We start from the raw sequence: 14,594 nt of genomic DNA, 5'->3' as shown, positions 1-14,594 counted from the left end.
TAAAATTATATCGTATTCAGAGAAAAATAAGAAAAAAATTATATTCAATTGCAAAATATACTTACGATCGATTTTTCAGTTGTAAAATATTTTAAAAATTTTATAACTGAAAAATTGATAGCAAAATACTCAAATTATTTTTTTAATCTATAAATAATTTTATGACCAATTTTAGATCATAGAATTAATTTTTGGTGATTCAAAAATCAATCGTAAAATTATTTATAGATTAAAAAAATAATTCGAGTATTCTGCAATTGATTTTTCGAACGTAAATTTTTTAAAATTTTACAACCAAAAAATTGATCTCAAATATATTTAAATTAAAAAATAATTAAAATATCTTGAATTATTTTTATTTTATAATTAAGTTTTAATAAATTATAATCAAAAAATTGAAAGTAAATTTGAATTAAAAAAAAAAAATTTCGAACCCACCCTCTTCTTCTCACCAAAAAAAAAAAAAAATCCTCTTCTTTAAAAATTAATTGTCCCACCCCTCCTCCCTCCCCGCCCCGACGTCCCTTCCCCGCCCCACCCCTCCCCGCCCTCCCCCCTTTGGCTCAAACCACCCCACCCCCCTCCTCCCTCCCCGCCCCGACGTCCCCCATTGGGCTCAAACCTCCCCACCCCCACTCCTCCCTCCCCGCCCCGGTGCCCCCCCCCCTTCTGGCTCAAACCGCCCCACCAGCCCTCCTCCCTCCCCGCCCCGACACTCTCCCTCTGCTCAAACCGCCTCCCCCCTCCTCCCTCCCCGCCCCAGCGCCCCACCCCCCTCTGGCTCAAACCGCCCCATCCCCCTCTTCCCTCCCCGCCCTGGCACCCCCCCTCCTGGCTCAAACCGCCTCCCCCATCCTCCCTCCCCACCCGCTGAGCTCGCAGAGGGCGTCGACATGGCCGAGCGTCACCGCGCGGGCGCACACGGCCATGCCGGCCGCCTTACACCCATCCCATCCGGCGCCACTCGCGGTTCCGCCGCTCCTCCGCGCCATCCCCTCGTGGTCCCCACTCCCGCGGCCGCCCGCCCGTGGTCACCCCTCCTCCGGCGCCACCCACGCCTGTCCGTGGTCCCTTCTCCCTCGGCCGCCCGCCCCACCACCCCGCCCTCCACCCCTCGGCTCCGCGCTTCCCGCACCCGGCGGCCCCCGATCGCGCCCCCCAACCACCGCGACACCCGGCGGCTCCGGGCACCACCCGCCCCAGCACCCGTGCCACCCCCGGCCCCCCGATCCACAGAGACCGTGAGCCGCGAGAAATGGGTTCGGTCCACGGCTCGCTCCATGGACCGCGCCCCATTTTTTATTTTAAATAATAATATAAAAATAAAATATATAAAAATAAAAATATAAAAAAATAATATAAAAATAAAAATAAAATTTAAATTATTTTTAAAAAATTAAAAAAAATTTACGATCGATTTTGCAATTGATTTAAAAAAGATTATAAAATTTAAATTATTTTTTTAATTTCGATCATTAAATCTATTGTAAAATTTTGTGGTCAATTTTGTAACTGATTTTTAAAAATAAAATATTATAAAATTTAAATTATATTTTATTTTTCAGTCACTAAATCGATCGTAAAATTTTGTGATCGATTTTTAAAAAATAAAATATTATAAATTTTAATTTTTTTAAAAATTTTGGTCACTAAATTGGTTGTAAAATTTTGAGATCGGAAAAAATCGATCGCAAAATATTTACAACTAAGATTTTTACAACCGATAAAAATTGATTATAAAATCAATCGTAAAATAAATTAGTAACTGATTTTTATTATTTTACAATCGATTTTTTCGGCCACTAAATTTCTGTTTCCTTGCGGTGAATATATAGCTTCAGTTTTTAGAACTATTAAAATAAAGATTACGCCTTTAAGGCTCATTGCTATTATATAATTATATTTATCAATTACATGTCATTATTTGAAATTGATAAATATATTACTAAATAAAAATATTTATAAGTTTCAGAGAATTCAGATTATGCAATACTCCAAAGTGCAGAGTCAATTTATCATTATTAAAAAAAGTATTAAAATTCTTAAGATCATGAGACCAAAAGTTTGATATTCGATTCTTTAATTCTCTAACTAGAAATTAGAAGTACCGCACTACCAAATTGTTCATCACGAAGAAGAAGTGATTTTGTAATAAAAGAGAAGTAGGGTTCCTTGGTTTAGACTTCAATAAAGGAAAGGAAAAAATTTAGGAGATAGTAGTAATGGAGTGCTGCTAAGGATAAAAGGGCCAACCAAAAACCAGGCTCTATTTTAAGATTTATGTATTAGTATCTATATATATACATATATTACGGTTCATGGTCTGATCTCAACTAATATTTTATAAAATTAGATTAGACTATTAAACCATTTCATATAAAAATCATAAATCAAACCAGACCATTTTAGTTTTCAAATCAAACCATACTGATAAAAATAGTTTGGTCTGGTTTGATTTAATGATTTGAACCATTTAGTAAATACCCTTACACATTTATGGGTCAATTCGATTTGAATCGGTTTTTTTCTAAACCAAAATTAAAATCGAATCAATTTCATAGGTCGGTTCAGTTTAAATTGAATTTTGCTAAACTAAAATTGAAATCAAATCGAATTTGAACAAAATCGATCCAAACCAAACTGAAATTAACGGTTTGAATCGATTTTACATTTTGAATGATTTTTCATGCATACCCCAGATTCAGATCATTTGCATTACTCTACACTTTATATATAAAATCATATTTGGATCGTACTATACATAATGACTGTAATAATTATTGTCTTATCATGTGAAAAATAAGTTTTTTATTACATTTTGGAATGCGGGCTCTCTACTGTGCATGCGATGCACCACACCGTATGGTGCATTATGTGCGTTATCCATCATACGATGCATGGCCATGTGCAGCATACATCGCAGTCTTCTGTGTGTGTGGCCATCTATTATCCAATGGATGGTACTGCATGCTGTATACTGCATCATGCAGTGTACATAGAGGATTCGTGCTCTACATTTCGAACACATCTTTTTTTTTCTTTTTTTTGCTTACAGGTCATTTGCTTATTCACCAAGTGTCTCGCTTGCTCACCATCTTCATAACCTACTCATGACTCAGCAAATCATTTGCTCATCAAGTCTATCACCTGCCCAATATAACCCTATCGCTTGCTCATAAAGTATATCTACAAGAGATAGCTCGAGCGAACTCAACGCACGTTTCTATTTTGGGAAATTTCCATTGATACAAAAATAATTTGCTTTCCAAAAAAATCATTAATGCCTTTGATAGCATGTGACACATATCCAAGCATGGGGTAATTAGATCATGCGAATGACTGGGCCGTTTATCCTAATGCAAAATCTGCAGTGATGCATACAAGCGATTGCCTCTATAAATACCCGATGGGGGATGTCTCAAAGGCCAGACAGCACACAGAGCAAACTTCTCTCTTCCATTCCCTCCTAACAAGTTATAGGCATTCTAAGGTTCTCCATCATGCAGTTATTCAGGTTTATGGTGTTATGTAGTCCACTTGCTATTCCAGTTTTGGCTATAACTCGCCATTATGACTTCGTCGTAGGTTTAACTCTATCAATTTTGCCATTTGAGGTTTTCCATATGAAAATAGATTTTTTGGGAAAAGATTCACATATATACGTGTCTGAAGCTTCTTCTATCTACAGCAATATTATTTAAGCAATCATTATGGACCATTGGAAAGATATATGCATGATTTGAAACTATCAATATATCATGCAGCAATTAAGCCAGCCCATCATAATGACCATAACGTGCATAGACATCTATGAGCTCCAATCAAGGAAAAATTTAGGGAACAAAAAAAGAAAAAGAAAAAAAAACTAAACATAAGCTAGCCATATGAGCATGTGTTTAGATTGTATATATGTGAATCTTTTTCCAAAAAATTTGTTTTCGTATAGAAAACCTCAAATGGCAAAATTAATGGAGTTAAATTTATGACGAAGTCATAATGTCGAGTCATAGCTGAAACTGGGATAGCAAGTGGACTATATAACACCATAAACCCGAACAACTGCATGATGGAGAACCTTAGGATGCCTATAACTTGGTAGGAGGGAATGGAAGTGAGAGAAGTTTGCTCTGTGTGCTGTCTGGCCTTTGAGACATCCTCCATCGAGTATTTATAGAGGCAACTGCTTGCATGCATCGTTGTAGATTTTATGTCAGGATAAACGGCCCCAGTCATTTGCATTATCTAATTACCCCAAAATGCTGAGCAAGCAAGAAACTTGGTGAATAAGCAAATGATCTGTGAGCAAAAAAGGAAACAAAAAAAATGTGTTCGAAATGTAGAGCATGGATCCTCTGTGTGCACTGCATAGTGCAGTATACAGCACATAGTACCATTCATCGGATAATAGATGGCCCCATACATAGAAGACTGGGATGTATGCTGCACATGGCCATCCATCATATGATGGACAATACACGTGATGCATCATACGGTGTGGTGCATCGCATGCACAGTAGAGAGCTCGCGCTCCAAAATGTAATAGAGAACTTATTTTTTGCATCATAAGACAATAATTGTTACAGTCACTATGTATAGTATGGTCCAAATATGATTTTATATATAAAGTGAAGAGTAATGCAGATGATCTGAATTAATTTCAATTTGATTTGGATCGATTGTTTTCATATTTGATTTGATTTCAATTTTAGTTTAGCAAAATCTGATTTAAACTGAACCGATCTATGAAATTGATTTGATTTTAATTTTGATTTAGAAAAAAATCGATTCAAACTGAATTGACCCATAAATGTGAGCAGGGGTATTACTAAATGATTCAAATCGCTAAACCAAACCAGATCAAACCATTTTTATCAATATAGTTTGATTTGAAAACTAAAATGGCTGATTGATTTATGGATTTAATATAAAATAGTTTAATGGTCTAATCTGATTTTGTAAAAATATTAGACAAGACCAAACCGTGAATCGTAATATATGTGTATATATGGATACTAATACATAAATCTTAAAATAGAGTCTAGCTTTTGATTGGCCCTTTTATCCTTAGTAGCCCACTTCATTACTACTGTCCCTTAAATTTTTTTCTTTCCTTTGCTGAAGTCTACAAAATCACTACTTCTTCATCACAAACAATTTTCATAGTGCAGTACTTTTAATTTTTAGTTAGAGAACTGAATATCAAACTTTTAGTCTCTTAATCTTAAGAATTTTAATGCTTTCTTTTAGTAATAGTAAATTTACTCTGCACTTTGGAGTATTGCATAATCTGAATTCTCTGAAACTTATAGATATTTTTGTTTAGTAGTATATTTATAAATTTTAAATAATGATATGTAATTGATAAATATAATTATATAATAGCAATAAGCCTTAAAAATGTAATCTTTACTTTAATAGTTCTAGAAACTGGAGCTATACATTCACCACAAGAAAATAAAAATTTAGTGACCAAAAATCGATTGCAAAATAATAAAAATCAGTCACTAATTTATTTTGTGATCGATTTTTATTGGTTGCAAAAATTCTAGCTGCAAATATTTTGCAATCAATTTTTTTCGATGTAAAATTTTGTGACCGATTTAGTGACTGAAATTTTCAAAAAATTTAAATTTTATAATATTTTTTTTTTAAAAATTGGTTGCAAAATTAGTAAAATTTTATGATCGATTTAGCGATCGAAAATAAAAAATAATTTAAATTTTATAATATTTTATTTTTTAAAAATATTACAAAATTGATCGTAAAATTTTGTGACCATTTAGCAAAAAAATTAAAAAATAATTTAATTTTATAATATTTTATTTTTTAAAAATTATTGCAAAATTGATCATAAATTTTTTTAAAAAATAATTTAATTTTTTATTATTTTTTATTATATTATTTATTTTTTATATATTTTATTTTTATATTATTATTTAAAATAAAAAATAAGGCGGTCCATGGAACGAGCCATGTACTGACCCATTTCTCGCAGCTCACGATCCTCGTTGTGGACAAGGGCGGGGGTGGCACGGGTGGTGCCCAGAGCCATCGGGTGTCACGATAGTTGGGGGGCACGAGCGGGGGCCGTCGAGTGAGGGAAGCATGGAGCCGAGGGGTGGAGGGCGGGGTGGTGGGGCTGGCGCCGGGGAGGGGGGACCATGGGGGGATGGTGTGAAGGAGCGATGGAACCATGGGTGGCGTTGGATGGGATGGGTGCTGGGTGGTCGGCGTGGCCCGTGCGCTCGCATGGCGACGCTCGACCACGTCGACGCCCTTCATGAGCTCGGTAGTGGGGAGAAGGAGGGGGAGGCGTTTGAGCCAGAGGGGGGGCGCTGGGGTGGAGAGGGAAGAGGGGGTGGCCGGTTTGAGCCGGGGGTGTTGGGGATGTCTGGCCAGGATACCACCTCCACAGAACCCTTTCGATACCATACATTGTGCCAAAAAAAAAAAAATAAAACAAAAAAATCAAATACATGGATTAGCTAAAAAAGCTTGCCTCGACGGGCATGCAAGCTTCACTATGAGAAAAGAAAAAATTTATAAGAGGAGATCACACCTTCAATACTTGTACACCCATTCTTCCCTCACAAGAAGCTCTCTCTCATAAAAACTCTCTCTTTAGGAAGATCCTCTTGAACCCCTGAAGTGACTGCTGTCCGCTGCCTGACAGCCTACCTGAAGCACCCTACTCCTGTTCTCTGTCGGTGCCTCTCGGTCTGCTGCTGCGATCCTCTACCGAACAATCAAAGCAACCACATCTCTGTTCTATCAACAGGGGCCTTTAAAGCCCTGAGTCGGTGCCGAAATAGGAGTCAAAGCTGATGTTGGACTCCTCACAGCACCCAAATAGCTCCTAGAGCGTCAGATCAAGACCGGCTCCCGTCCTAACATACGATCGCACAACATGAATCTTCATCCACAAAAATCCCTTGTAAAATTGAGAAATCAGCCCAAAACGACCTTCATCCACGGTGGACCATGTGAAACCAGGGGAAATGTTCGCCGATCCACATGGGTCCCCATGGACCGTCGGTCCACACATTGCGCATGGACTGTGTGAGGAATATTGTGCAGTCGTACAGCATGCACCCGCCTGGGCCTAGGCCACATATGCGCACGCCCCGCACGGCCCCATGCGTCTGCACATTGGGCCTACGCTCATGATGAGCCGCTCGCCGCCATGTGCAGTTGCGCCGCGTGGCCTCCACCTGCTCGCCGTTGGCCTCCGTCACCTCGTGGGCTGTGCCACTTTCTTCGGACTTCTTCCATGCTAATTTCTCCATCTGGACTCTGTTTGGACTGATCTTAGGCTCGTTGGACTCCATTCGTTGTCACGGATCTCGCTGTGAGCTCAGTGTAGACTGAATCTTGAGACATCAAATTCTAACAATCTCCTTCTTGATAGACATTCGATCTCCTTCTAACTTTAAGAGCTTTTGGATCTCCTCGCCCCTATACCATAGAGCAATTGCCTGCTAATCATGGATGGACAGACATGGGAGTCAAGCTAGGCTGCTCGATCTCATCTCCATCGTATGCTATGCTCCTCCTGATCTGAGATCTGCTCGGGATATCATTCTGCGGCAATATGAATCTCACCTTGTGATATCACCTCTCATCCTCCTGAGTCTCGCATCTCGTGTTCGATCTACCTCCACCTGGAGCTCCACCTCGCTTTGGGCTCTCCTGGCTCTTGAAGTTTCACCTCACATTGAACTCTCCGTCAGGTAGTAATATCCTTTCATCATCTTCTTCTCCTCCAAAATAACCCTATCGCCATGCAACACCTTCATGATTCTTCCATCAGCTACCATCTTGTAGCCTTTTAAATCCAGTCTGCTCAGTGAGATAAAATTTTGTCTGAAATCAGATATCTCTCGGACCTCTCCCAATCTCCTCACTACACCATCATGTGTCCTCCAACTGACTATCTCGATGCCTTTAATCATACAACTCGATCCATTCAGTAGATAAACAGTGCTCTCACTGCTCTCTAGGGAGTCAAACTACTCTCTGTAATATTCATGATAGATGCATGCAGAATTTAAAATTTACTACTAGGAAGAAGTAGATACCATATCATATATCTTCAGGGCATCACCCTCTGACTTGCTACTGACCATCGCTATCGTAGCCCTCATCTGATCCCTGAGTTTAGAGCAATCTCTGACTAGATGCTCCAACTGTCATATCGATAACATCTGATTTTACTTAAGTCCTTATCCTGGACTTGGACCGCCCTTGTCGCGATCTTCTATCGCTCCATCTACCACCTCCTAATCCTCCAGAAACTACCAAAACTGAGCTGCCATCTCAGCTCGAAGCTGGATTCTTCCTCCTAAGAACCTCATTCTGAAGAATCACAGTGATGACCTCATCCATCTTGATGGTGCTCTTTCTTACTAGAAGAGCAGTCATCAGGGACTCATACAAAGGAAGAAACGACACTAGCAAGACCAGCGCCCTGGTCTTCTCCTCAACTTTCTCACCAATGCTGAGGAGGTCGGTGAAGATCTTCTAGAATGGCTGAGATGCTCCTGCACACTCTGTCTCTCAGTCATCTGTAGCTGGTAGAACTGCCTTCAGAGGAAGAGAGTATCGGTTAAAGACTTCGTCATGTATAACTCCTAGAGCTTCGACCACAGCATCATTAGAGAAGTCTCCCCAAGTACATGGATCACCACCTCATCCGCTAGGTATAATTGGATCGTACTCACTATCTGCATCTAGAGCCGTCTCTAATCCCGCACCTCCATGGTAGTCAGCTTCTCCTCGCACAAGAGAGCATCGATCAATCCTTGCTTGATGAGCACGTCCTTTACCATTTCCTGCCACAAGAAAAATTGTTCTTTCCATCAAATCTGTTACTTTCATCTTGATTGATCCTATCTTCTCTATCTTCAATCTTACTCACCACCGCCATAATCTATGTCCTGATACCGCCTCCCTCTGATATCATTTGTTGGAGATGTCTGGCAGGACACCACCTCCATAGGACCTTTTTGATACCACGCATTGCAGCAAAAAAAAAAATAGAAACAGTCAAATACATGGATCAGCCAAAAAAGGCTTACCTCCACAGAGCATGCAAGTTTCATTATGAGAAAAAAAAATTACAAGAGGAGATCACACCCTCAATCCTCGTACACCCAATTTCTCCCTCACAAAAATCTCTCCTTCACAAAAACTCACTCTTTAGGAAAACACCCCTAAACCCTAAAGTGACTACTGTCCGTTGTCTGACAGTCTACCTGAAGCATCCTCTCCTGCTCTCTGTCGGTGCCTCTCAGTTTGCTACTGTGATCCTTTACCGAACAATCAAAGCGACCACAGTCTCTGCTTTGTCAATAGGGGCCATTAGAGCCCTGAATTCGTGCCGAAATAGGAGTCAAAGCTGATGTTGGACTCCTCACAGCACCCAAACAGCTCCTAGACATGTCAGATCAAGATCGGCTCCCGGCCTAACCATCCGATTGCACAACATGAGTCTTCGATCCATGAAAAACCCTTGACACTGCACGTGGACCGTGTGAGGAATATTATGCGGGCCATGCAACGCGTGCTCGCCTGGCCTGGGCCTGGGCCTCACCCGTGCATGCGCGCCCGGGCCTGGGCCGCACATCACGCATGCCTGTGGGTCCACGTGCAGTCACGCTGCCGCGGCCTTCACCGGCCTCCATCACCTCATGGGCTGTGCCACCTTCTTCGAACTTCTTCTGCACGTAACTTCTCCATCTGAACTCCATTTAGGCTGATCTTAGGCTCGTTGGACTCCATTTGTCATCGCAGATCTCACTGCGGGCTCAGTGTGGAATGAATTTCAAGGCATCAAATCCTAACAGAGGGCATCGGAGCGGGGAGGGAGGAGGGGGGAGGCGGTTTGTGCCAGAGGGGGGGCTTCGGGGTGAGGAGGGAGGATGGGGGGTTGGGCGGTTTGAGCCAGAGGGGGGGTGGCACTAGGGCAGGGAGGGAGGAGGGGGATGGAGAAGTTTGAGCCCAAGGTGGGGGTGCTGGGGCAAGGAGGGAGGAGTAAGGTGGGGTGGTTTGAGCCAGAGGGGGGCACCAGGGTGGGGAGGGAGGAGGGGTGTGGGGTGGTTTGAGCTAGAGGGGGGAGGGTGCTGGGGTGGGGAGAGGCATCAGATAAGAAGAAGAGGGCAGGTTCAAAAATTGAATCTTTTTTTCAAAATTTAAATTTATGATCAATTTTTTGATTATAAAATATCAAAAATTTTTACGACCAAAAAATAGATCGCAAACTTAATTATAGAATAAAATAATTCAAAATATTTTAATTATTTTTTAATTTAAATATATTTGAGATCAATTTTTTAGTTATAAAATTTAAAAAAAATTATGATCGAAAAATTAGTCACAGAATACTCAAATTATTTTTTAATTTATAAATAATTTTATGATCAATTTTTTGGTTGTAAAAAATTAATTTTGCTATCAAAAAATTGATCATAAAATTATTTATAGATTACAAAAATAATTTGAATATTTTACAATTGATTTTTGATCATAATTTTTTTTAATATTTTACAACCAAAAAATCTATCACAAATGTATTTTGTAATCGAATATAATTTTTTTTATTTTTTTTAATTATGATATAATTTTAAAATTTAAAACCCATCTTCACCATTCATTATCTAAAAAATTATTGTTAGAGCATTATCACAAAAGATCATCTAGATTCGATAGCTTTAGTTATGTCGATCAATAAAATTTGATTTTGACAGTCACGAATGATCACATAATAATCTGGTAGATAGAAAGCATCGATGGGTTCGAAAACTTATAATGATGATCTTGATGATATTTATAGCATACTATCAAAATTTTACTTCAATTAGACATCATTATCATGGTCAATTTAGCACAAGATGATTTGATCCGTTAAATGAAAAATAAGTAATCAAAAGGTCAAATAGTATTCGATTAAGGTAATTTTTTAGATAAATATTTTTTACTACTATTTTGATCTTTGATATGGTGGTGATCGTAAAATTCAAACTGCATGTATATGAACGTTTCAAAACTATATGCCTCTTGATATTCATTCTTAAAGTCCTTAGATATACTGTTACAAAAAAGACCTATGGCAGCAATTTAAAATTATTGACGTAGCTCAAAAAATTGTTGCTGTAGCCTACGACAGCAATTGTATAACTGCTGTCATTGTGGCCGTCACCGTAGCCTATGACAGTAATTTTTTTTTATGATAGCGGTTATGTCAACCGCTACCATAGAGCATTTATGGTAGCAATTTTTTAAGCTACAGCGGCGGTTGACAAACCACTTTCGTAGCCTTTGATCGGTCAATATTTTCATTTGGATATGGTAGCCTTTGATCGATCACTATTTTCATTTGGCTACGGCAACGATTATATCAACCGCTACTGTAGATCGCCTATGGCAATAATTTTCAAGCTACAACAGCGATTCCCAAATCATTGCCGTTAACTACGACAGCGGTTATATCAACTGCTACCATAGAGCCTATGGCAGCAGTTGACAAACCACTGCCTAGCCTTTGATCGATCAAAATGATCGGTCGGGGGTCGAACGATTGCTGGTAGTTATTGGTTGGCTGCTTGCTGACGGTCGATGGTCGGCGGGAAGGGGCAGCGACGGTAGATGAGGCCCGGGGTGGCGATGGCAAATGAGGCCCGAGGCGGTGATTGGCAGCGGTCGGGGGCACGGCAAAGAGGGGGCGGCGGGCGGCAGGCACCTGGGGGTGTGAGTGGTAGGTGGCAGGCAGTGCCCATCGGGAGGTGCCGGTGGCGGCGACGGTCGGGGTGGTATGGTGTCTGGCGGGGTCGGTGAGGGACGGGGCCTGTGGTGGCGGGGCCCACGATGAAATGCTAAGCCCTCCGCCGCTAGCGATTGACTATTTAAACCTTTATATACCCTTCATTCTTTTTTCCACAGTCGATGTGGGACTATTAGAATGAACTATTGTTGGACCTACAACTGCGGTTGCCATTGACCGTTGCCGTAGGTTGGACCTACGATAGTGGTTGCCCCTGGTCACTACCATAGGTCCAATCTATGACAGCGGTTTGTAATAATCGCTGCCACTAGTAGAATATATATAATTTTTTGAATATGATATAATTTTAAAATTTAAAGTCCATCTTCATCATTCATTATCTAAGTAATTATCGTTAAAGTATTGTCACAAAAAATCACCTCGATCTGGTAGTCCTAGAAATATCGATCAATAAAATTCGATTTCGACAGCTATAAACGACCATATAATGATCTGATAGATAAAGACCATCAATGGATCTAAAACTTCCAACAATGATCGCTGCCGTAGGTCCAACCTACGACAATGGTTCGCAATAACCATTGTCGTAGGTTGGACCTACGGTGGTGGTTTGGACCTACTGCAGCGGTTTATAATAACCATTGCCATAGGTTCTATAGCAGTAGTTTTCTAAACCGCTGCCGTAGTAACCGCTGCTACAGGTCTTTATTATAGTATGGTAGTTATACTTGTACTTTTGCAAGATCTACTTAATGTGGGTGGTTCATATATGCGTGGTTCGAATTTTATGATCACTACCGTACAGACAATTAAAGTAGTAGCAAAGATTATTTATATAAAAAATTATCTTATAATCGAACACCATTTGACCTTTTGATTAGTTATTTTTATTTAACAATTCAAATCATTTCGTGCTAAATTGACTATGATAATGATGTTCGATTGAAGTAAAATTTGGATAGTGTACTGTAAATATCACCGAGATCATCGTAGTAAATTTTTAGATCCATTGGTGGTCTTTATCTATTAGATCATCATCTTATTATTTGTGACCATCAAAATCAAATTTTATTGATTGACATAGCTAGGGTTATCAGATCGACGTGATCTTTTGTAATAATATTCTAACGATAATTATTTAGATAATGAATGGTAAAGATAAATTTTAAATTTTAAAATTATACCATATACAGAGAGAAATAAAAAAAATTATATTTAGTTACAAAATACATTTACGATCGATTTTTCAGTTGTAAAATATTAAAAAAATTTATGATTAAAAAATCAATTGTAAAATACTCAAAGTATCTTTTAATCTATACATTATTTTGTGATCAATTTTTTTAAAAATAATTTTACTCAAATTATTTTTTTAAATTTTTTATTAATAAATCAATCATAAAATCGATCGTTAATTATTTTTAATTTTTTTATTAATAAATCGATCATAAAATTGGTCACTACTGAAATTTTATTTTGTTATTAACAAAATAATCATAAAATCCATGGCTAAATATTTTTAATTTTTTATTAACAAATTGATCGCTAAATATTTTTAAATTTTTTATTAATAAAATCAATCATTAATTATTTTTAATTTTTTATTCATAAAAACTACTATAAAATTGATCACTAATTATTTTAAAATTTTTTATTAAAAAATAGATCATAAAATTAGTTGTTAATTATTTTTATTTTTTATTAATATGTCAGTCTCAAAATCCATCATAAAATCAGTCACTAATTATTTTTAAGGTTTATGAAAAAATTTGATTACAAAATCGATCGCTAACTATTTTTAAATTTTTTATTAAATAATCAATCATAAAATTGATCGTTAATTATTTTTAAATTTTTTGATTAACAAAATCGATCATAAAATAGATCGTTAATTATTTTTAAATTTTTTTATTAAAAAATTGATCTCAAAATTGATCACTAATTTTTTTATTTTTTATTAAAGATCAATCATAAAATTGATCGTTAATTAAATTAGTCATAAAATCGATCTCTAAATATTATTAATTTTTATTAATAAAATTGGTCACAAAATCGATTGCTAACTATTTTCATATATTTTTACACTAATTATTTTTAAGGTTTATGAAAAAATTGATTACAAAATCGATCGCTAACTATTTTCAAATTTTTTATTAAATAATCAATCACAAAATCGATTGCTAATTATTTTTAAATTTTTTTATTAACAAAATCGATCTTAAAATTGATCACTAATTATTTTTAAATTTTTTTATTAAAAAATTGATCTCAAAATTGATCACTATTTTTTTATTTTTTATTAAAAAATCAATCATAAAATCAATCGTTAATTAAATTAGTCATAAAATCGATTGTAAATATTATTAATTTTTTATTAATAAAATTGGTCACAAAATCTATCACTTTTTATTTTTAAATTTTTTATAAAAAATATTAGTCATAAAATCGATTACTAACTATTGTCAAATTTTTTTATTAAAAAAATCAATCATAAAATTGGTTGCTAATTATTTTTAATTTTTTTGTCAACAAAATCGATCGTAAAATCTATAGCTAAATACTTTTAATTTTCTATTAATATATCGATAACCAAATAATTTTTTATTAATTTTTAAATTATTTTTATTCTATATTTAAATTAAAATATAATTAAAATTATTTTATGATCGATTTTTTGGTTACAAAATATTAAAAAAATATGTGACCAAAAAATTGGTTGCAAAATTGATCACAAAATTTGTCGCTAATTATTTTTAATTTTTTTATTAATATATTGATCTCAAAATCAGTCACTAAATATTATTAAATTTTTTAT

The sequence above is a fragment of the Elaeis guineensis genome, chromosome 2 (genome assembly GCF_000442705.2).
Source record: "Elaeis guineensis isolate ETL-2024a chromosome 2, EG11, whole genome shotgun sequence".
Classification (NCBI taxonomy): domain Eukaryota; kingdom Viridiplantae; phylum Streptophyta; class Magnoliopsida; order Arecales; family Arecaceae; genus Elaeis; species Elaeis guineensis.
This window is presented reverse-complemented; position numbering follows the sequence as displayed.